The following is a 23,610-nucleotide window of genomic DNA, read 5'->3' as shown; positions in this document are numbered from 1 at the left end:
ATCCAACCAGCCATTTGCTCAAATCTTGATTAGAATTGGGATATCAAAAAGAAGCCCTCTTTATGATTTTGTGAACCTAGAATATGTTTTCATACATGCCAATTTTCCAAGATTATGACTGTTCGTGGCAAAACTCAAGCTGCTCTCTTGCCCTGTTTCCCTCCTCCCCCACCTCCCAGAAACCAGGCTTCTCCCTGTGGTTCTGAGAGTAAATAAAGACTGAGGGAAATTAAAGCTTGCTGACTACACCTTGCAATACCAGCACCAGCACCAATACCAGCACCAGCACCAGCACCAGCACTAACACCAGAACCACCAACACCAGAACCACTAGCACAAGCACCAGCACAAGCACCAGCACCAGCACCAGCACCAGCACCACCAATACCAGAACCACTAGCACCAGCACCAGCACCAACACCAGAACCACCAATACCAGAACCACTAGCACAAGCACCAGCATCAACACCAGAACCACCAACACCAGAACCACCAGCAAAAGCACCAGCACCAGCACCAGCACCAGAACCAGCACCATCAGCACCAGCACCAGCACCAACACCAGAACCAGCACCACCAGCACCAGCACCAGCACCAACACCAGAACCACCAACACCAGAACCACCAGCACCAGAACCACCAGCACCAGCACCAGCACCAACACCAGCACCACCAACACCAACACCAAAACCACCAGCACCAGCACCAGCACCAGCCACAGCTGCAGGCAACCTCAAGACAACACTGAATTAGAACATGACTTTTATCTAATACTCCTCTGCTTTCATCTTGTGACTTTTATCTTGTGACTCATGACACATACGCCAGGCCAGGCTGGGCTATGTGCTACAGAGCTTGCCTAACTCCCCTGCAAAAGCCTTATAAGAGTCGGAAACCTACGTTGTCCTCTGGAATTGAAAGTCATATCACAGCTGTCTGTGGTCCAATGTACAACCATGATGGGTTTTTTTTTTCTTTTTGTTTGCTAATAAAGTTCATCTGAATGGTAGTTTCATCTCAACTTTCTTTTCCTGCAACAATAGCATCTATGAATTGGGGAAAAAGCATTTTTCCTTGTTTATGCCAAGTGTTTAATATGGTGAAAAGTCAGGCCATGGACCCTGGGCGACACACAACCATGTTAGCTGACATTTGGAATTGGCCCACATAAAAATACAACAAAGACTTGAGACTCTGCTGAGCAAATCAGACACTTTGGGCACATGTAAATCTAAACACTATTAAAATGAGGATGTGCATTAAATATAAGAACGGTGCTGCATTTCACTGTATTTTTCTAATATTTAAAGTTCTGTCATCACTGATTTCTGAATTTTAAGCCAATGAGGAGATGGGGTAGTAACGAAGTGAGGTGGCTGCCATTCAAGCACAGGGACCTGAGCCCGCCCCCCAGAACCCGTGCAAACAGAAAGCTGCATGTGGCAATGTGTTAGCAATCCTGGCAGCAGGAGGCAGGCAGATCCCCGGGCCTTGCTCACCAGCCAGGCTAGCCTACTCGGCACGATCCAGACTAACAAAACATCCTGTAAGCTTAAATTTTCCAAAACCTACTTTAATGAGGGTTCTTAAATGCTTCACCCTCCCTTCTATCCCAGTGGGGTTATGAACCTGCTCGGAAGTAGTTCTTAGGGGGCAATGCCAAACACGGCAGTAACAGCAGCTCGATCCAGAAGAAACCATGAGGCTCTGCCGAGTCAACACAAGACTGCAGAAAGCAGCAGGAAGCAGCCAGAATACCGTGAGGTGCGTTCTTTGAAGCTTTTCTCTCTACGACGACAGCTGAAGATCAGTGAGGACCAGCAAAGCATTGTAAGGTGAACCAGTGCAAAACGTCATTCACCGTCTGTTGGGTTCTACTTGCACACTTTCCAAATATCACGCAACCTCTCATTTGTCTGCTCAGCAAAACATCCCCATAAGACAGCTTCCAGGAAAACATCACCTGACACAACTGAGTCTCTAAAGAAACCAGAAATCTCCCCTTCAAGATTCTGCCTCAAAAAGCAAGGTAGATAGCCTCAAAGGATGATACCTAGCATCTGAGTTTGACTCTCGTCTCCACGTTCAGGAATCTGTGCCCACACGAACCCACAAATGACATCTGTATACACAAACAAACCCCTGATAGAACAGTAAGGGATCTAACAATGAAGCTGCTTCCTTATTGTGGGGCTGCCTATCATCTTCCCGCCTTGTTCTCTTAATGATGTGGGGTGTGCGCTCCCATGGCCTCCTGAACCATTGATGCTTTCTAGAACAAAGATTTTAATTCTCCCTCCTGAAGTATAGCACGTTTCTGGTCCCCCAAGCCTTTTTTCAGGATTAGCAATTAGACAGCAAAGCTAGACAAAGCAGTGATTGATGAGGGACAGCTTTGCAAATAGCAGTCATGCTTTCCACGAAACAGCATCATTCCTCAGTTGATGTCATAGAGGTGGCCATGGATACCGCGCCTATAAATAGATCCCAGCCCCTCACCCTCTCCACTGTGTCCCTCTGTTGTTTACCTTGGTCTGTTAGCCTCCTTTAATTAAGATGGCTTCCCACTTTATCTTATCACAGACAAATAAGCCTGGCCTGCAGCCAGACAGCCCACATCCTCAGGCTCCGAGTCCTCCTGGGCAATGGGGACCCCTCACTGTCCCACACATCTTGTGTATCGAGCAAATTCTTATCTGCTGTGCTTGCTTAAAGGCCGGTTCATCTATCACACATAGGTAAAACCATGCTGCCAATCCAAAGTGAGACATGGCTTGGGGACAGGAGCATGGGTCCTCCCACTCGCCAGCCCCTTTCCACCAACTCCTCTCACTGGAAGCAGCCAGTGGACACAAGCTGGAGAGACATGTTGGGGTCAGTTTCACTTGGCCTCTCGTCTGCCTTCTGTAACACTCTTCCCCAAGAGTACAAAAGGAAGAAAAGCAAGAGATCTAAGAGCAAGCCAGTCCACACAGGGAACCTCCCTGCATGTGCTGTGGAGCCCTGAGGAGGGAGTTTTGGGACAAAGCAGAAGACAGAAGCTGGAAGTTTATTAGCCCTATAAACTGAGAAAGGCGTGAGACGTGGAAGGGTCCGGCTAGGATTTCCCAAGAAGTAGAGCTACTTTCTAAGAGAATAGAACTGGATTTTGGTTTCTGAGGAGTATGTGTAATAGAACCAGCTCTACAATATAGAGTACAGCTTCCTTAAAAATATGTCTCTCGACTGTATGTACACATTCATGCAGTACTCATAGAGTCCAGAAGATGGCGCCAGATCCCCTTAAGCTGGAGTTACAGGTGGTTGTGGGCTGCCTGCCCATCGTGTGATCTGCCCATCAAGAGATCTGAATTCGAGTCCTCTGGAAGACAGCAATAGGTGCTCCTAACTATGGAGCCATGTCCCCAGCTTCTTAAATGATGGGTTGTCACATATAAGTAAATGTGGGGGTCATAAAAGATTAACAATAGTAGAAGATTTCCAAACGCTCAATGGGCAAACATTCAAAGTTAAATGACTAACAAAGCCAAGACATTAGCTCTATCCCAAGCTGCCCTGCCCACTCACTTCGTTGCAGCCCTCGTTTGGAACACACCACGAGGGCCCTTGCACTATACAGTCTGTCCCTAGACATAGTGTCAGCAAACACTGTCTACATCCCCTTGGTTCTGATTGGAGACCATTACAGTGTTTTTACTGCAAACACAAAGTTTTCTGCTCTCACGGACACACGACAGCTTAATTATAGGAAAAAAAAAGACACTCAATAACAAAATACCTTCATTTCTTGAAGGCAAGCATCAAATTATTCTATGTTGTAATGTGTTAGGATATTGTATTATTGAAAATATGGCTTGGGTTGATTTGAGTTTCATAAAACACGGTTACGGTGATGAGAGATAGCTCAGCTGTTCAGAGCGTGCACTGCCTCACAGAGGACCCACATTCGATTGGGACCCACACTGCTTCAATGAATAGGCAGAAGAGTGATGGAGGATGATTGCTAGCATCAACCTTGGGTCTCCACATGCATGAGCATACACATCCAGACACCTGTACCCACACACATACAACATATGCATAGATGCACATGCATATGCCATACATGCATGTGAGAAAAGCAGAAAGAAAAAATATAATCAAAATAGTCAACTCTTTTTTTTTTAAAGATTTATTTATTTATTATATATAAGTACACTGTAGCTGTCTTCAGATACACCAGAAGAGGGCATCAGATCTCTTTACAGATGGTTATGAGCCACCATGTGGTTGCTGGGAATTGAACTCATGACCTCTGGAAGAGCAGTCGGGTGCTCTTAACCGCTGAGCCATCTCTCCAGCCCCAAAATAGCCAACTCTTAAAAAACATTGAAGATGTTCTATGTCCCGCAGCACCAAAGTCAGGATTTAGTTCTTCATATAAACATAAATAAACACATCAACTCATTAATATGCAACTTTCCTTCATCATTAATAAACACTGAAATTGCATCTATGCCAAGGGAATGTTTGAAATAAACTCATTATTATTTCTTATCAGTAAACAAATAGCTTACTTACTTTGTAGAGTCCTACGGCCAGGGTCTTATCAAAACTTCTCAGAGAGAAGGAAGGGCGGATGAAAATGCTGAGGAAGCCCTGCCCTGGAGGACATGGTTGGTTCTCATTTCAGAGCCAGGCGGGCCTTCTCTTGTTATGAGGAACATATGCATCTACTCCCTTGCCTCTGTCACTTTTCCAATAATGGTGGAAAAGGAAATGGGTCTATAGAGTGAAGTAAATTCCAGTGGAGTGAACAGATAGACCAACTGACAATTTTAGATGCTAATGCAGGGAAAGTACAGCTCACCTTGAGACAGGTTATATGGAGTACAAACATGTCTACACTGTCAGAATGAGCTGGTGTCCAAAAACATCAAGACCGTTTTCCAAAATGAGCCATGGCAACATTTAATCTTCGCTAGAAACAGTAAAGCTGCCCTAAAACACAAGTGTCCTCAAGCCTGGGGGCTTTACAGTGTCCCACAATAAAGGATGCATTTGTACCATAATTCATTTCATGCATGCAAGTAAAGCAGGGGTGAGGACAGGCACAGTTGGTAAAGTGCTTCCTGGGCAGCAGGGCGGTGGGGGTAAGGGACACAACACAGACGGAACGAGATAGATCCCAGGGGCTTCCTAACCAGTCAGGCCAGCCAATTAGTGAGAGACACTGAAAAATTACAGAATTGAGGAAGACACCTGATGTTGACCTCTGACCTCTACACACATATGCCCCCACACATACAAGCATGAGCACCCACATAGTTATGCCAGGACGTGCACGCACACAAAAGAAACAGAAGCTAAGCCAAAAGTTGCCAACACTATTCTTGATCCTTAACATACAAAGAACCCTGGTATTTCCTATGTTACATGGCTCCACTCCAGTATTCATTTGCCAGAGCGCTCACCCAACATACGTGAAAACCTGGGTCTGACCCCCCCAGAATCACATACAACTGAGGGGAGCAGCGTACACCTGTGACGTCAGCGCTGGGGAGGTGAAGGTGGAAAAATCAGACCTTCGAGGTGATCTTAAGTGCCAAGCATGTTCCCAGCTAGGTATTATTTTTTAAGTAATTGTAACTGAATAAATCCTATATGAGTGGAAAATTCCAACCCATTAGGGTTTTTTGTATAGTTTTTGGTGGGTTTTTTTTTTTTTATGTATTTAGATGGAAGTCAGCCTCAGTCACTGTCGTCAGAGGAAGTTTGGCAGCCACATGGAACTCAAAAGGAAGTGATGGCTCTCTAAGAGCTCAACGTATGTGAAGCCCAACCTTTTAGTTTACCACCAAGACACACCTTTGAACTGAGTCTTTATGGCCGAGTGTCAATGGGAACATTTGAGCAGCCGCGGAGGAGTCCCTCTAACATGGCCTTGCTTCTGGCTGAGTCATTACGCATCTGACAGCTCTATTTCCAGCCCTCAGGGGAGTGTGGCTGAGTTTTCTATTTTGAGCTAAGAAGGATGTGTCTTTGCCTTCTGGGGCCATTTCTGAGCCATCTAATCACCAGCGGCTTTGGTGCGATCCGTAGGCAGGCACTTAGTGAAGTCACATTACAAAATGAGTCGGTCAAATATTTGATCAGCTGTGTGGTGAATCCAGCTGCACAGTTCCTTCTCCTAGCCACACGGCTGGGAGAGGCTACGGATTACAGAGCTCCCGCTGAATTAAGAAGGCTGGATTTGGGAGACATTTCCAGAAACAGGTCCCTCAGGGTAGAAGGATCAGCCCTGAGGACCCTTGTCATGCCTGTCCCTAACAGCTTGCTGGGATTCAGGGACTGACTCTTCCTCACTTTCATTGACAATGAGGCAAGAGCAGGCACTCTACACCAAACTGTGTTAAAAGCTTTCATAAAGATTAAAACAACTCTCTGGCTGACATTCAAGCCTGATGACCTGAGTTGCATCCTGGGAATCCACAGTGGAAGGAGAGGACCAACGTGCAAAGTTGTCCTCTGGTTTCCATACATAGAACCATCCACACACCCTCAGTGGAGAGTTACTGGCAGTCGAGGGGAGCTGGGGTAAGGGAGAATCAGTTTTCTTCTGGGCTGCGGCCCCTGATTGGTTGCTCATGATTTAGTGAGTAGGCCACTCCCCAGGTACACATGGACTACACTACACGGACTCCATAGGTCAGCAAAAGGAGAAAAGGAGAAAAAGGAGGGGGAAGGGAGTCATAAGGGTGGAGCGCCACTTCTTTATGGGTAAAATATGGGAGGAGTGGAAGGGAGGGAAAGAAATTCTCAAAGAATAGATTTAAAACATATTTTAAAAGAAGCATCTCGGGCTGGAGAGATGACTCAGAGGTTAAGAGCACTGTCTGCTCTTCCAGAGGTCCTGAGTTCAATTCCCAGCAACCACATTGTGGCTCACAACCATCTATAATCAGGTCTGGTGCCCTCTTCTGGCCTGCAGGCATACATGCAGGCAGAAAGCTGTATGATGTATACATAATAAATAAATGTTTAAAAAAAAAAAAAAAAAAGAAGCATCTCGGAGCTGAGACCAAATGGGGATCAAGAAAGGCACTTGTTTTAGATGCAGAGTTTCAGGGGGCACAAAAACCAAGCAGCAAGAGAAGTAGTAAATTAATGTTTAGAAGTAATATGTGCCTGTATGTGGAAATGGAATTGGCCAATGACAGCCTGCAGGCTCACTGTCTGCTTCACAGTTTTGTTTTGTTTTGTTTCTTTTTTTGATATGGGATTTTATGCAGCCTAGGCAGGCCTTGAACTCACTACATGATTGAGAATGATCTTGGACTTACAGTACTTCTGCAATGCAGGAATTACACGCGTGCATTAGCATGCACGGTAAGTGAGATGCAGACTTTGAACCTAGAACCTCGTACAATAGAGGAGGACACCATCACATGAACTACATAGCCCCCCCTCCTTCTTGTTTGTTGTTTTGTTTGGTTTTGGTTTTGGTTTGCTTTTGTTTGAGACGGGGTCTCATTGTGTAGCCCTGGCTGGTCTGGAAATTTCTACATACAACAGGCTCACAGAGATTCCATCTACCCACCTCTTCCACAGCCTTCAAGTGCTAGGATTAAAGGTGTGAGCAACAATTCCAGCTCCCAGCCCCATTTCTTTCTTTCTTTCTTTTTTTTAATTCCATCTTTATTAACTTGGGTATTTCTTATTTCAATTGTTATTCCCTTTCCTGGTTTCCAGGTCAACATCCTCCTAACCCCTCCCCCTCCCCTTCACTATTGTTGTTCCCCTCCCATCCTCCCCCCATTGCCACCCTCCCCCCATAGTCTAGTTCACTGGGGGTTCAGTCTTAGCAGGACCCAGGGCTTCCCCTTCCACTGGTGCTCTTACTAGGATATTCATTGCTACCTATGGGGTCAGAGTCCAGGGTCAGTCCATGTATAGTCTTTAGGTAGTGGCTTAGTCCCTGGAAGCTCTGGTTGCTTGTCTCATTGTTGTTCATATGGGGTCTCGAGCCCCTTCAAGCTCTTCCAGTTCTTTCTCTGATTCCTTCAACGGGGGTCCCGTTCTCAGTTCAGTGGTTTGCTGCTGGCATTCGCCTCTGTATTTGCTGTATTCTGGCTGTGTCTCTCAGGAGCGATCTACATCCGGCTCCTGTCAGCCTGCACTTCTTTGCTTCATCCATCTTATCTAATTGGGTGGCTGTATATGTATGGGCCACATGTGGGGCAGGCTCTGAATGGGTGTTCCTTCTGTCTCTGTTCTAAACTTTGCCTCCCTATTCCCTGCCAAGGGTATTCTTGTTCCCCTTTTAAAGAAGGAGTGAAGCATTCGCATTTTGGTCATCCGTCTTGAGTTTCATGTGTTCTGTGCATCTAGGGTAATTCGAGCATTTGGGCTATTATCCACTTATCAATGAGTGCATACCATGTGTGTTTTTCTGTGATTGGGTTACCTCACTCAGAATGATATTTTCCAGTTCCATCCATTTGCCTATGGATTTCATAAAGTCATTGTTTTTGATAGCTGAGTAATATTCCATTGTGTAGATGTACCACATTTTCTGTATCCATTCCTCTGTTGAAGGGCATCTGGGTTCTTTCCAGCTTCTGGCTATTATAAATAAGGCTGTGATGAACATAGTGGAGCACGTGTCTTTTTTATACGTTGGGGCATCTTTTGGGTATATGCCCAAGAGAGGTATAGCTGGGACCTCAGGTAGTTCAATGTCCAATTTTCTACGGAACCTCCAGACTGATTTCCAGAATGGTTGTACCAGTCTGCAATCCCACCAACAATGGAGGAGTGTTCCTCTTTCTCCATATCCTCGCCAGCATCTCCAGCCCCATTTCTAATAACTTTTGTTACAATGGCTGCTATTCTTCTGTTGGGAAGCACACATTGCCCCATCACTGCCTACAAATTTTTAAATTCTTTCTTTTTTTTTTTTTTTTTCGGAGCTGAGGACCGAACCCAGGGCCTTGTGCTTGCTAGGCAAACGCTCTACCACTGAGCTAAATCCCCAACCCCTACAAATTTTTGCTGTCTCATAAGAAAACTCCTGAGTCCCAAGACCTCTTTGAAGCCTCAGATTATGAAATATTCTTATCTTTTAAAAAAATATTCTTATCTTATGAGTCAGATCCAGCTGACTTCCTAATCCTCTGAGGTATGGAGGGTAAAGGATGCCTACTTCTCCCTCACCAACAACCAAAAGTTTGCACCATATTAACAACACAGCTCTCGACAGACAAAGGATCTAGAAGAGGCAGAGATGGAGTGAATGCTTGCACTCAGGCTAAGCCTGATGTCTCTAGCCACACACTCAAGCTCCAGTGCAAACGGAAGCAGAATTCAGCCAGCTGCCAGGGAGGGCTGTGAATTCTGTGTAAGCCAAGTGGATGAAGAGGCAGCCAGCTTCCCTGCTCAGGTGGTGCCAGCCTGTGGGGGACTTGCTGTCCTGGGCAGATGTGCTGCGACTTCTGCTATTAAGCTAAGAGCTCTCTGGCAGCTCATAAAAAGCAACCCACTCATGTCAGGAGCTTGGATATAGCATTAGTCCCAGGCAGTAGTAAAGAGAAGACATCTTTCCTAGCTCGTGGCCAGATGTCTCACAAAGAGGCTAGAGATAACCAGAATCACCGATGTGTCAGGCATAGGTTATCCAAACATATCATTCAACTAGGAACTCATTTCTGTTTCCTTCTAAGAAATGCATTCCTGGATCTGTCCATCAAGACTATCACAAGACCACAGAAGGTATTCACAAGGAAGTCAAGGGGATGTGGTCCAACATCTTTTTTTTTTCTTTTTTCTTTTTTTTTCGGAGCTGGGGGTGGTCCAACATCTTAAGAGTTAAAATTAGAACACAAACTAGCTACTCTTGCCTTATTAGGCCTATGCATATGTGTGAAGACAGGAGGACAACTCCAGGTACTACTCTCCAAAACACTGAGCTGGAGCTGGCCAAGTAGGCTAGGCTGGCTGCCTAGCCAACCCAGGGATCGGGCCAGCTTCCCCAGAGTTGGGATTACAAGTATGAGCCACCATACCTAACCTTCCCGTGTGAGTTCCGGGATCTATTGTACGTCCTAGGGCTCCCAAGGTGAGCAGTTTACTGAAAGCCATGCCCTCGACCCAGATACTTTTAATTTTTAATTAAAATGTATTTTTATGAAATTTGACTTAAGATTTTGTATATGCTTTGAAACATCTTTGTAGAAGTTTTTGATAGCCTCTGGTCCTCTGGAATCCTAGCCTAGCATACAGGGGAAGCAGGACACACAAATACAAGGGATGTGTGTGTGTGTGTGTGTGTGTGTGTGTGTGTGTGTGTGTGTGTGTGTAGATATACATGTATGGGTTGTATACATGTCATGCACTTGTATGTGAGTGTTTTAACTGCTATGTATGTACGTGTATGTGTATGTGTGGAGACCACCAGAGACTATTATCAGGTATCCTTCCTCTACTGCTCTCCACATGGATTACTGAGACAAGGTCTCTTACTGAACCCAGAGCTCCTGTCTCCATCCCCTCAGCACTGGGATCACAGACATTTCTTACCACATCTCGATTTTACATGTATTCTGGGCATCTGAACTTGGGTCCGCATGCTTGCACGGCAAGCATTCATTCACTGAGTGATCCCTCCAGCTCCTAACACAGGCTCTTGATCCATTAGTAACACAATCACAATGGGAACTTCACTCCTCAGGCCCCTGCTCAGGGCTCAGATGTTGCTTCCCTAAGCAGCCGGAGGCCAGGAGCCTCACAGGCAGGAGAGCAGCAGACACACATGTTCAGGCTTTACACATAGAGCAGTGTGAGCAGTGACCTTTGAGCCAACCGGTGCTAGAGAGCTTGGGGAAAAAAAAAAAAAACAAACAAACAGTGGTTTGTTGGATTTGGTTGTTTAAGAAAACCTGGAGCTGAGGTAATGGATGATGTAGAGACAGAGGTATTAGTGAAACCTATCAACAAACCATGGGGAGAAAAGACACCTGCACAAACCAAAGTGAAAGGCGGTGGACTCTGGGGCTGATCTGAATCTGAGCCAACAGAAGGAACCTCTCCACCTGCCAGACAGTTGCCATAGCTATTCTAAGCACTGGCCTGAAGCCAGCGTCTATTGATTTCAGCAATACAATTACATGTTCCAAAGCTCATCTGTTTGGGGTTATAAATGACAGAAAAGAAAGAGCTATCACAGAATATTAGACGTGTCCCTGTTTGGAATGATGTCTTCTGCATTAAGGCTTGTTTGGCCCTGGCAGATGATTCATTTGGGGCAGCAGAATTTCTGAGTCACGGGCAGAATGATTTGCTCACATTTCTCTCATCAATGTCGTGTGTTTGTGCCTGTGAGCGCCAGGCGCCATTCACACTTCCCTCTGCCCACGTTCATATGAATGTCACCGTTGGGCTGTGCTTGTACCCTACTGCCCAGAGACGAGGTAAACAGAAGAATAAAATGGAAGACGTCTTCAGTGTTGGGCAAAGCCCCTTTAAAGGGTGAGCCCACAGTTTCTAACCAGGAAACAAAAGAAGAATCATTGAGACTGAGTTGTTTTACTGTCATTATAATCATTTTCCAAAATTCTTTGTCTGGAAGTTCTCCCCGGTCATTGCCTTCAGGGCTTATTATTATAGGACTAATAATGGGAGAGTGTGCTGTCCTTGTTCACGTTACTTTGTGAAAATCACCTTCTTTCCCATGTCAGTGGAGGTAGGTACCGTTGTTTGGGAGAAGCCTGAGCTGTAAGAGGGCTGAGAAGCTCTTCTCCTCTGTGGGACTGGTACTGAAAGCTGGAGGTTCTATCCCTAGTCAACCTGCCGGTAGGGCAGCTAAGCGGTGGGCAGGTAAGCGGTGGGCAGGTAAGGCTTAGCCAGCTAAGTGATAGCTCGCCCTGACGTCCTCTCCGATGCTCCCTTCCAATGTGGCTCTCTATCTGTATGTGCTGCCTTGAGTCAGCTCTGAACAACCATGAGTTGGGGCACGAGAACTCGGGGAAACCAGATGTAGAGTCGGGAGACATATAGGGTGGGGAGCAGCAGGGGATGCTGGTTGCGGATAGCATAGGGAAGGCAAACCCCAGAGGAGCCCAGTGGTCTATGGTCCAGAAGGGAGACTATCAAATTTTTAATGGACAAATTCCATCCCTGTCACTCAAAAGGCTTCCTCCCTGCCCCAGGAAGCAGCTGTGTCCCCCACCTCCAACCTCTTTGCTCCCTCAGGCTCCCTCTCTAGAGAGTTGTCAGCAAGTGAAGGGGGGGGGGGTGAGAGCATTTAACCTGAGTCACACAGTGAGTGAGAGGGACAAGTGTCATCTGGAAGCCTACTATGTAACAATGATTGACATTAATGGTCACAATTGTGGGCAAAGGCAGTCTAGCAATAGCACTAACTAATAATTTATGTCCTTGCTTCAATGCAACCCTCAGTTTTCCATGTGATACTAAGCGTTGTTGGTGCTCCTCAAGGGAGCCTATAACTGTGCTCCGCACTCCAGGTCCCCGGAAGCTGCCGCCAAGCCATCAGCTTCTCTCCTGATCTTCCAGTTTCGTTGTGATCAACTCTCTGAGTTCTGTATATCCAGAAGGGTAATTTTATGTCTGAATGAGCTGAGTCTTCACTCTATGCTACCCCATGAAAGAATAACTTAAAGCTTGCAAAAGATTGGAAGGGAGCCTCTGTGGTCCTGGCAGCACCCCTGGGGTGGGAGACCCCTAAGGGTACATCTCAACCTCAGATCTTTGTTTATCTTTTGAAAGGACTGTTTCCTTGGAAAGGGATGTGGGTGTTTACCAAGCATTCCTAAACACACAAGTAAGATGCTTGTGAGTGGACGAAGTCATGGCAGGTTACAGATGGCCTGCAGAGCGATGGGTGCGAGGAAGATGCATGGGGGTGACAGGAATTTTGGCTAGAGTTTGAAGAGATGTTTGTATGTGAACAGCAAAGACAAAAGAATCACACTTAAACTTGAATTCTCCAGAACTCAGGTGACTTTCTTCAGGGACGGGAAGTATTAGATTGAGTGACCACATTCCTAGTGATTATTCTGTCTCTTGAACTAGGAGGCATTTGAAATAGTGACCCTGGCAAGACAGCTCTAGTGAGCACAACCTGACTGCCAGGGGTAGAACTGGTGACCATGTCAACCTCTGTCCTGTCAAGTCTTGCTACAGGACTGCTTGTCTCTGGTTCTGTTTAAAAACGGGATACTATTGGCCAGATGTTGTGGGACACCCTTAAAACTAGCCCAGCACCATGGAGGCAGAGACAGAGGGGCAGAGGGGCAGAGAGGGGCAGAGGGGCAGAGGGGCAGAGGGGCAGAGGGGCAGAGGGGCAGAGGGGCAGAGGGGCAGAGGGGCAGAGGGGCAGAGGGGCAGAGGGGCAGAGGGGCAGAGGGGCAGAGGGGCAGAGGGGCAGAGGGGCAGAGGGGCAGAGGGGCAGAGGGGCAGAGGGGCAGAGGCAGAGGCAGATGGATCTCTTGGGGTTTGAATCAAGCCTAGACCATACAGTGATTCCACGACAGCCAAGGATGCATATCAGGACCTGTATCAAAAAGGAGAGGAAAGAAGATACTTTATCTGCCCTTGCTAGCCAATAACAGTAAAGGAAAGAAGAAAAAAAGAAGAAGACAGAGAGAGAAGAAAACAGGAAAGCAAGGGAGAAACCCCATAATTCCATAATTCTCTGAGGACACACACCATGGTGGTCAGCAGCTTCCCACAGACCCTTCCTACAGCATGAATCACTATTATGGTCTGGTTCAGAATAGAGAAGACACGAGCTCACTGCTCACCCACTAAATGGCCTGCCTCAGGACAGAGTGTGCCAATGTCAGGGCCAGGAGACAGGGCTCCCGTGACTTGTCACTGTTTCCATTGCCAGAGATTACCTGAGCAGCAAACAGTAATTAACAGCCGACTCCCTCACACCTCACCTTTTCCATCACTGTCATCCCTACGCCCCCAGACAGATCAAGGCCCTGCCGTCGTTTGGTCAACAGGGACCATGGCTGCAGATGGCTACCCAATTCTGGCCCTGTAGTCCCATTGCACCCTGCCTTCCATGCATTTGGGCCATGAAGCTGACCCAGTCTGCTCCCATGACCTTCCATTCCCACCCACCTTAACTCCGTTCCTATACCTACTGTATCCCCCACTGTTGGCTCCATGGTTCATACCACACGTGACCTCTTCTGACCCCTGCAGGGTTGGTGTTTATAGTAATCTCTCTGGAGTGTGGGTTTTGTCCCTTCTCGGAACTTGGGGGTGGGCGCCTGTGCTTGAACCTCCAGTCCGAGTGCCATAGAATCAGACCATGTGCTGGATGCCTGGCCTACACCACCCATAGGAAATGAAGATGCTCAGATAAGGACTGCCAATACTTGAGTCGGAACTCTTGCTTTGTCTCCCTGCACCCCCTGTTGTTTCTTGGGCTCAGGGGTAACAGAATAGACTAAAATCAGAACAAAAGCTGGGGTGGGGGCGGTTGGGCTAGAGACTAGAGGACAGAAACTAAAGCAGGGGGGTGTCAGAGACTAGAGGGCTCTACCAAGGAAGAGAAAAACGAGGGAACAGTGTCCAGCAATCCATGAAAATCAAGTGGAAGATGTGGGCGAAAACCCATACACCGTCTGTTCACCAGACACTTCCGGTACTACTGCGTGCAGACTCTGCCCATCTCAGAGAGCTCTGGGCATCTACGAAGTCTACAAAGACCTTCTTTGTATAACTGAGTGTGTGTACTTCGTTCCACCTCGCCGCCGGGGTAAAAGGACTCTGGGCAGACAAAATGTGAGATGTTAGACTACGTTTTGCCCTATGCCACTGCCACTGTCAGGTGATGGGCTGGCAGGAAGTGCCGGTGCACTGTTCAAGAATTCAGCCTAGGATGTGAACCTCAACCTGGATGAAAATGAGGTAGGCTGAGGCCGAAGAGTCAGGGGTTCCCAAACTACCGGACATCCAGACGCTGCTAGAAATCTCAAGGATTCGGGAGTGGAGGGGGCCTGCAGGCCTGTGATGAGGTCAGGAGCTGGGGGAGGGGGAACTCTGGCTTAGCTCAGTGGGTAAATGTTTTGCAGGAGACTTAGGTGACTGTGCTCTGGAGACAAGGGCTTCCTCGGGGCTCCCCATGGTGGTTCTCGATGAGAGAGGCAGTCCATGCTTCTCCATACTGTTTATTGATTGCTCATCGTGGATAATGGGTCCATTTAGGGTCCTCTTCTTCAAGGTGGACCAGAGATTAAATTCCTTTTGCAGGAAGGAATGTCTGGGAAGGGAAGCTATTAGCTAAACCCTCAGGGCCCATCTAGATACCTCATTGGCATGGAGAACTCTGGTCTGTGCTATATGACCACTAGTCACATTCTTTGTGTGGGAAGCTGTGGTCACATGTTCCAGGCCAGGAATCAGGTCATGGTTATCTCCTACTGTCCTCAGGTGGGTGCCAGGGTATCTGAACCTACTCCACCTTACCAAGTTGCCTGGCATGGTCCACTGCCCCACAACTGAAAGAGTACCTTTCTCTACCCTTCCTTAGGCCTGTGAGAATGTCTCTCATTTGACTAGAGGGCCGAATTCTCCCAAGACCTTCAATTAGTCCTCTCAAGATGCCCAGACCCTGACTCATCCTAATGCCTGCGTTATAAATCCCTCCCATATGTCAGTTTCTTATAACTTACATCGTTCCAAACAGGGCCCCATGCCCTAGCACTTTCTTTCTCAAAAGCTAAGGGGAGAGTCCTACTTCCCAAGACACTGCACTCCTATTGGTTCATGCCATTACCTCTTTACAGATTGGTGGATACGAATACGAATATGAATACGAATCATTTCTGAGAAAGGACTCAGGTTTCCGGTGGTCAGCACACACTGTTGGCTCTCACAGAGCTGCTTGTCAGTCAGACTCTAGGTCTCAGGAACCCGAATCACTTGCAGGGCTCATCTCTCTCTTCTCCACTACACAGTTTGTGTTTAAAGCCTAAACGGACCTTTACACTTCGCTTATCCGTGACCTGGCTGGGATCAGGGCCCTGTTTGTTACCCTTCCCATTGCTATGATGAAATGAGGAAGGAAGGGTTTGTTTTGGCTCACCGTTGGAGGTCACTGCTGAGTGTGGTGGCAGAGTGGTGGCCATGGGAGCCTTAGGCAGCTGTCACCTCTCATCTGCAGTCAGGAAGCAGAGTGGTGAATGCTGGTTCTCAGTTCACTTTCCCCTTTATATTCAGGTCAGGGTCTCAGCCCATGGAATGGCTGTGTCCACATTTATGGAGGGGCTTCCCGCTTCAATTAATCCAGTGTAGACTAGCTCTCACAGGTCTGCTCAGAGGGTTATCTCCTAGTTGATATTAACCACTACGAGAGGCCCATCCCACCATGTTGAAATTATTTCATGCACAAAGTCTACCCTCAAACACACCAGCACAATCTATCTGTGCTGAAATTCTACCATCAAACTCGCTATTGCGCATCTTCACATAAGTATCAACTTTTGTACACCTAGAAGGGGCTGAGGAGATGGCTCAGTGGAGAGAGAGCTTGCCATAAAGTGTTGAGGAGGCAAGTTCAGATCCCCAGAACCTGAGTAAAAGTTAGGGTGCTATGGCAACCCCCCAGAACCCACATAAGAGTTAGGGTGCTGTGGCAACCCATCTGTAATCTCCACACTTGGGGAGCAGAGACAGGGGAGTCTGGGGATAAGATGGCTTTGCCAGATTCTGGTGAGTTCAGGGTTCAGTGAGAGACTATGCCCCAGGAAATAAATTGAGAGATTAAGAAAGACTTTTGACATCAACTTTGGTTTTTTCACACAAATGTGCAAGTGTACACACACACACACACACACACACACACACACACACACACACACACAAATACCCGTAGTGTGTTTCTGAGTCATTGATACAAACACTGAACATGACCATTCAAGATCAAAGCTCTACAATGTGTCTTTAGGGATCTTCTAGTTTTTCCCCCCATTTATGGTTAGGTTCTTCTGTCTTTCCAAAAGTTCCATATTAAACCAAATGTCCCATGCCCCCAGCCTTTCCCCAGATTACCAGGAAAGACTATTGGAAGCCTTAAGTAGAAGCCCCAGATCCATGAGTCATATAGAAGACTCCTCCTGACTTTAGCTTCCAATAGCACCATTTATTAATATTTGGTGTCTATATGAATGTACACCATCTATGTGCAGATGCAAAAGGAGGTCAGAGATCCCCTGGAGCTGGAGTTGCAGGAGGTTGTGGACAGCTCAACACAACCCAGGGAATTGAACTTGAGTACTTTGCATGAGCAGCAAGCACTCTTTATATATATATATATTCTTTTTTTCGGAGCTGGGGACCAAACCCAGGACCTTGTGCTTGCTAGGTAAGTGCTCTACCACTGAGCTAAATCCCCAACCCCAGCAGCAAGCACTCTTAATCGCCCCCTAATGATGCTACAGATATTGAACAGGGGCTGGAGAGACAGTTCAGCAACTAAGAGCGATGGTTCTCAGAGGATCTGAATTCGATTCCCAGCATTCACATGGTGGCTTGCAATCATGTGTAACTTCAGTTTGGGGGTTCAGACGCCATCTTCTAGCTTCTGTAGGTACCAGGCACAGGCATAGTGCATAGACACACATGCAGGCAAACACCCACACTCATTTTTAAAAGATTTATTTATTTATTACATATGAGTACACTGCCACTGTGTCTTCACACACACCAGAAGAGGGAATTGGGTCCCATTACAGGTGATTGTGAGCCACCATGTGGTTGCTGGGAATTGAACTCAGAACCTCTGGAAGAGCAGTCAGTGCTCTTAACCCCTGAGCCGGCTCTCTAGCCCCCACACTCATTTTTAAAAGTAGATAAAAGGAAGTTGGGCATGATTGAATGTGTCAGTGGCAGCTTCACAGGACCTTCATTTAACAAACACAGAGCCTCCAGACTCTACCTTTTTTCTTTTTTGACAGTCAGGGAAAGTGTGGTGGTTAGTGATGTCAACTTGACAAAATCTTGAATTTCCTGGGAGATAGGCCTCTGAGCATGCCTGGAGAGGACGTATCTGCATTACATTAATTGATGTGGGAAAGCCCATCTTAATTTTGGGCAGGACCTGGGCTGTGTCAGTTGAGAGGTCACGCCATGCCAAACACTAGCATATGTGCATTCACCTGCCTCTGTGTCTGTCTGTCTGTCTGTGAAGGCACTGTGAGCTCCTGCGGTTGCAGCGGCTCCCTTGTGGCATGGGCTGTTGCTTGGAAAATAGGTTAACTAGGTCCCGTCCTCCGGAAGTAGCTTTTGTCTGGATATTTCATCATAAGAACTGGAAAGGAACCTGAGGCACACAGGTGTTTCCCTCCCATTCTCTTCCTCTGGCTTAGGCTCCAATTCCCTCATCCTTGTTTCTCATTCTGCAGATTATTAACCTTGAAGGAACGGCAGAATTTCAAAGGCTGTGCTTTCCTGTCCTCACCTGTAAATACTACACACAGTCCACCCTGAGCCTTAGACTCAGGGCCTGGGGTTCTTTCAGTAAAGAGAGTAGATATAAGTCCCAGCTCAGTGAGGGGAAAGTGCTTGCTGCTGGGGTTCTTCTTGTCTGATTGGGGCCTCCTGTGCTCCGCCCTCTGCTCCGCCCCCTGGGCTCCACCCCCTGCTCCGCCTCCTGTGCTACCGTCCCCTCCCCCATCCCATTAGCGTGTCCATTCTTGTCCTTGTCCAGCCCATGCTTAGGCAGTCATGTTGGTGAGATTTTATAGGTGTAACTTCTGTCATTACTAGGAGGCACAATATCATAGCAAACTTCCTGTCCTCTGCTCTAACACTCTCTGTCTTCCGCAGTGATCTTTGAGCCTTAGGTTGTTGTATTGTAAATGTATCCTTGGGATGAGGCTCGCAACTCTGTATTCTGACTGATTGTGGTTTTCTGTAGTGGTCTCCATCTGTTGCAAAAAGAAGTTTCCTTGATACAGGTTGTATACACAGACACACACACAGACTCACACACACACACACACACACACACACACACACACACAGGTATGTAACAACTATTAGTGGAAAAAGATCTTGAATTAAAAAAAAACAAGGAAGGATATATGGGAGGGTTTAGAAAGAGGAAAAGGATTAACGTAATTATATTATAATCTCAAACAATAAAAGAATTTTAAAGTAAGTACTGTACCCACTAACCTGTGTGAAAATGCCAAGCCTGGTGGCATATACTTATAACCCCAGTGAGAGACCCTGCTTCAAAACCAAAACAAACAAAATCCCAACAACAACAAGCTGGTGTCCACCTGAGGAAGGATAACCAAGGCTAACCTCTGACCTTTCCATGCACATGAACGCACATGGGCACATGTATGCCCCACACACCAACGGACACGTATGAACATCAAAGGAGGAGAGGAGAAAACTTCCGTTGCTGCTCTATCCTCTTTCTTCCTGAGCTGACAGCGCTCCTGCAAACATGGTGAACGTTCCTAAGACCCGCCGGACATTCTGCAAGAAATGTGGGAAGCACCAACCCCACAAGGTGACGCAGTACAAGAAGGGCAAGGGTTCTCTGTATGCCCAGAGAAAGCGGCGTTATGACAGGAAACCTACGGAGGGCAGACTAAGCCGATTTTCTGCAAAAAGGCTAAAACTACAAAGAAGATTGTGCTGAGACTGGAGTGCGTTGAGCCCAACTGCAGATCTAAGAGGATGCTGGGTATTAAGAAATGCAAGCATTTTGAACTAGGAGGTAACAAGAAGAGAAAGGGCCAAGTGATCCAGTTCTAAGCTGATTTTGTTATGAAGACAATAAAATCTAAGCTGATTTTGTTATGAAGACAATAAAATCTAAGCTGATTTTGTTATGAAGACAATAAAATCTTGACCTTTCAAAAAAAAAAAAAAAGGAGGAGAGGAGAAAAGCTGTGCCCACTCTTTCTGAGGCACGCTGCCTTCTGGTATGAACTAATCCATACCAACCAGATCTGAGGCCTCCACCAGATGCACCCACAAGAGATTAACCTGTCAGTGAGGGCAGGGTACCCATGACCTCATCACTTCACGCAGACACCATCTCATAAAGGTTGCGCCACCTCCAAACCTCCACATCGGGATCAAGCTTCGAGCAACGGAATAGTTCGGGAACAGGCCACACATAATACCTAGCAAGAGGCTCCCTTGCGAACCACAGAGGAAAAGAGAACTGGTTTGTTCTTCAGAAGACAAGGCAGGGGACATTTGAAGCCTGGGCTCTGTAGAGAGTGCGTCTGGGAGTCCCCGTTCTGCTTGGCTCTCTGTCTCTCTTTGCAGGCTTCATTAAGACCCTTTTGACTGGGCCAGCCCCAAAACTGGAATCCTGTTAGCTCCAAGAAGCCAGTGAGCACTCTTTCTGGCGATTGGCCATACCTTTTTCATCTCCAGTCAAGCCAAAAGGAGCTCTGCGTCGGACAGGGTACCCACGTGACACCTGGTCTTCGTGGTAACTTCCTGGGAGTGGACTGTTAACATTCCCGCTGGGCAGATGGAGACCATGAGTCTCAGAGGAGACACACGACCCCCCTTAGGTTTACAGATGTCAGTGGCGCAGCCTGGAGGTGCCACTGCTGAATTCCCGGGCATCCCAGAGGTGATCCGGGAACACTTACCCTCCATCACTTCCTACCGCTCTACCGCTGTAGGGAGCAGCAGAGGTCCCTTGCATTTTCCCCTCTGCTAATCAGCTGGAGCCACCTGGGTGCCTGTGAAATATGGGAGTTGCTGCTTTAATGGCTACCCCTCCTGGACTTCATCAGTCAGGGAACACGGTGCTGCTGTGGCCTCCTGCGGCACTGTAACCCCATCTGACTCCTTCCTCACTGCACTAGTGACTCAGACGCTTGTTGTTCTGATAATTCCCCTTTGTGCGCTTTTGTGCAGGCTCTGAGCCTGATTTCCTGTTTATGGGTTGCTCTGATTTTTCCTGCACAGGTATTAGGTGGCTGAGTTTACAGCAAAAGTGGATCTAGAAGTCCCTGCAGTTGGTCTAGTGGTTTTGCTAGTATGATGCTTTCCTTTGATAAGGCAACAGAATAGTGTACTCAGACCCCTGAGGGTTGATGCAATGTGGTGGGAAGATGAGTGGAAGCCTGGAGACCAGCTTCCTCCTTCCTTCTGACCACTCAGGCTTGTGTGGGCGGTTAAGATAGAATCCACATACTGTAAACCCACTCCGGAAAGGGTGCTGTCCAACAGCTTTTAGCAAATTCACAGTGTTCTCCAACTGTAGCTCTTATCTCATTCCAGAACATTTTAATCGCTCTCATAAAGCCCTGCTGTCCCCAAGCGCAGCCCCTCCCTATGCCTCTTCCTGTGTGCTGATAGCATCTGGGGCTGTTTGTTTCTCCTCACACCTCCTCCCTCCCCACCCCCGCCCCAGTCACCCAGATGTCACTAGCCGGTCACCAGAGATGAACTGGATAAACCCAAGGCCAGGGTCACTGTTATTCCATGGACCGTGATGGTGCCACAAGCTCTCACCTCTGACATTAGAGAAGCCCCATTCTCCTGTCTGATACCCACGGTGAACAGGTTATCTGAGCTGTGAGGAGAGGACGGAAAGCTCTAAGTGTGGCCTTCCCCTCAGAGCTGTCGTGGTCTCCGGAACTATTCACACAAGCACCTGGTCTCTCTAGAAAACCTAAGTCAGACTGAATCGCCAGGGGCATGGAAGTTGCCTTGCCAGGACAGAAGCACCTGTGCTTTGGTTGGTCCCATGTTTGCTGCCTTTGTGTGGCCTGTTGAAGGATATGCATTCCCTACTCTAGATTTTCAGGGATGAGACAGATTTCACATGTTGAACCCCCCAAAAGCATAGTGTAAAAGGCACCTCATGTTGGTCTATCCTTCCCTCCTCCCTAAGAAAGGACATTAGCCCTCTAGTCTTGTTGGTGATTGTTCTTTCGAAACATCTTATTATATTTGTGTGTGTGTGTGTGTGTGTGCGCATGTATGTTTATAGACATGCGTGGGCATGCCACAGCTAATCTGTGGAAGTCAGAGGCCAACTTGCGTGACATGCTTCTCTCCTCTCACCGTGCAGACCTCAGGCTCACACCCAGGTTAGCGGGCTCCATGCCAAGCACCTTTACACACTGACCTTCCTCGTCAGGTCCTGCTCAGTACTCTTCAGTCATTCATTCCTGTCTGTCCCTCCACTAGGACATGATGTGTCGAAGGCAGCAAGGTGGTCTAGGCTTGTCACTGTAGCACCTCCAGGTCCCGTAACTGCGCCTTAAATGGCGGAGGGGGTGCTGTAAAGTCAGTTGTGGCATCAACGAAGGAGAGAGGGTTCCTAGATAAAGTCGGCTGTCATTCTCCTGTACTCTGGATTGCATTTCCAGCCCCACCCACACTTCCACCCCACAACCCTCCAGAGGCTGTGCTGAATTCACTGGGCCCAGACGTGTCAGGTTCCTTTACATCTCCTTTCAGCCTGGCTTCTACAGCAGCGGGGGCTGGGGGGAGGAGGTGTCCTCAGTCTCAGATTGGGGCCCTGAGGACCCACTAGAAACAGCTCAGTGTGGGAAACTTCTCAGGGCAATGTCTCTTGTAACAGCATAGAAGCACTGTTTGCCTTAGGGAATATGTTCTGTAGCTGTAGAGGAGGCCCCTGCTGCTTCTCTGAGTAGAGAAGACAGAGTCCACAATGTTTTGTTCAAACATACACTGCATATCTATTAGTGATCCTCTAAGTGTGTGTATGGTGTGTGTGTGTGTGTGTGTGTGTGTGAGAGAGAGAGAGAGAGAGAGAGAGAGAGAGAGAGAGAGAGAGAGATTGTAGTTGTCTTTATATAAGTACATACTATGAACATCACACAATGAAGAAATTCATTTTTTAGAATGTGTCCCCATTGTTAAGCCACACACAGCTGGCTTAGTACTCAGAAATGAATTACCCATACCAGAAAAGAAAGGCTTTGAATGGCGACACAGGGCTCTCTGTTCTGGGAGGCTGTTTCTTAAAGAAACATCACCAACTAAAGCTGGGGAAATGGCTCACTGGTTAAGAGCATCCAGAGAACACTGGTTCAATTCCCAGCACCCACACAGTGTCTCACAATCATCTATATACAATTCAAACTTTGGGGGATCTGACTTCCTCTTCTGGGCTTTAAGGGCACTAGGCATGTATGCAACACACTTACATACACATGCAGGCAAAACATTCATACACCATACACATAAGATAAGAAATAAGTAAAAATTTAGGGAACAGAGATGGTCCAACTATTAAGACCATTCATCTCTCTTCTAGAAGATCCGCATTTGGTCTCCAGCAACTGCATGGTTGCTCACAACTGTCTGTAACTTCGGTTCCTAGGGATTTTCTACCCTCTTCTGGCCGCTGTGGGAACTGCATGCATGTTGTGCATAAACATACATTGACACCAAACATTCATACACAATAAAATAAAATAGACCATGTATAATATCTTGCTTGAAGAAGTTTTTGACAAAAGAAGCAATATCTATCATTTGTAAGTTTTCTTGTTCTAAAGAAAGCAGTTATGTTCTGTAGATAAAAATTATGTAAATAAAAGTTATTTTATACCATTAAAATAAATAAATAAA

General features: G+C 47.1%; 1 pseudogene; it reads left to right on the top strand.

The window, feature by feature from the left end:
* The first annotated feature begins 13,478 nt into the window (after positions 1-13,478).
* Positions 13,479-23,610, top strand: LOC134480069 (large ribosomal subunit protein eL42-like; annotated as a pseudogene).

Source organism: Rattus norvegicus, chromosome 8, assembly GCF_036323735.1.
Source record: "Rattus norvegicus strain BN/NHsdMcwi chromosome 8, GRCr8, whole genome shotgun sequence".
Classification (NCBI taxonomy): domain Eukaryota; kingdom Metazoa; phylum Chordata; class Mammalia; order Rodentia; family Muridae; genus Rattus; species Rattus norvegicus.
The sequence above is the reverse complement of the archived record's forward strand: the minus strand, read 5'-3'. Positions and strand labels throughout refer to the sequence as shown.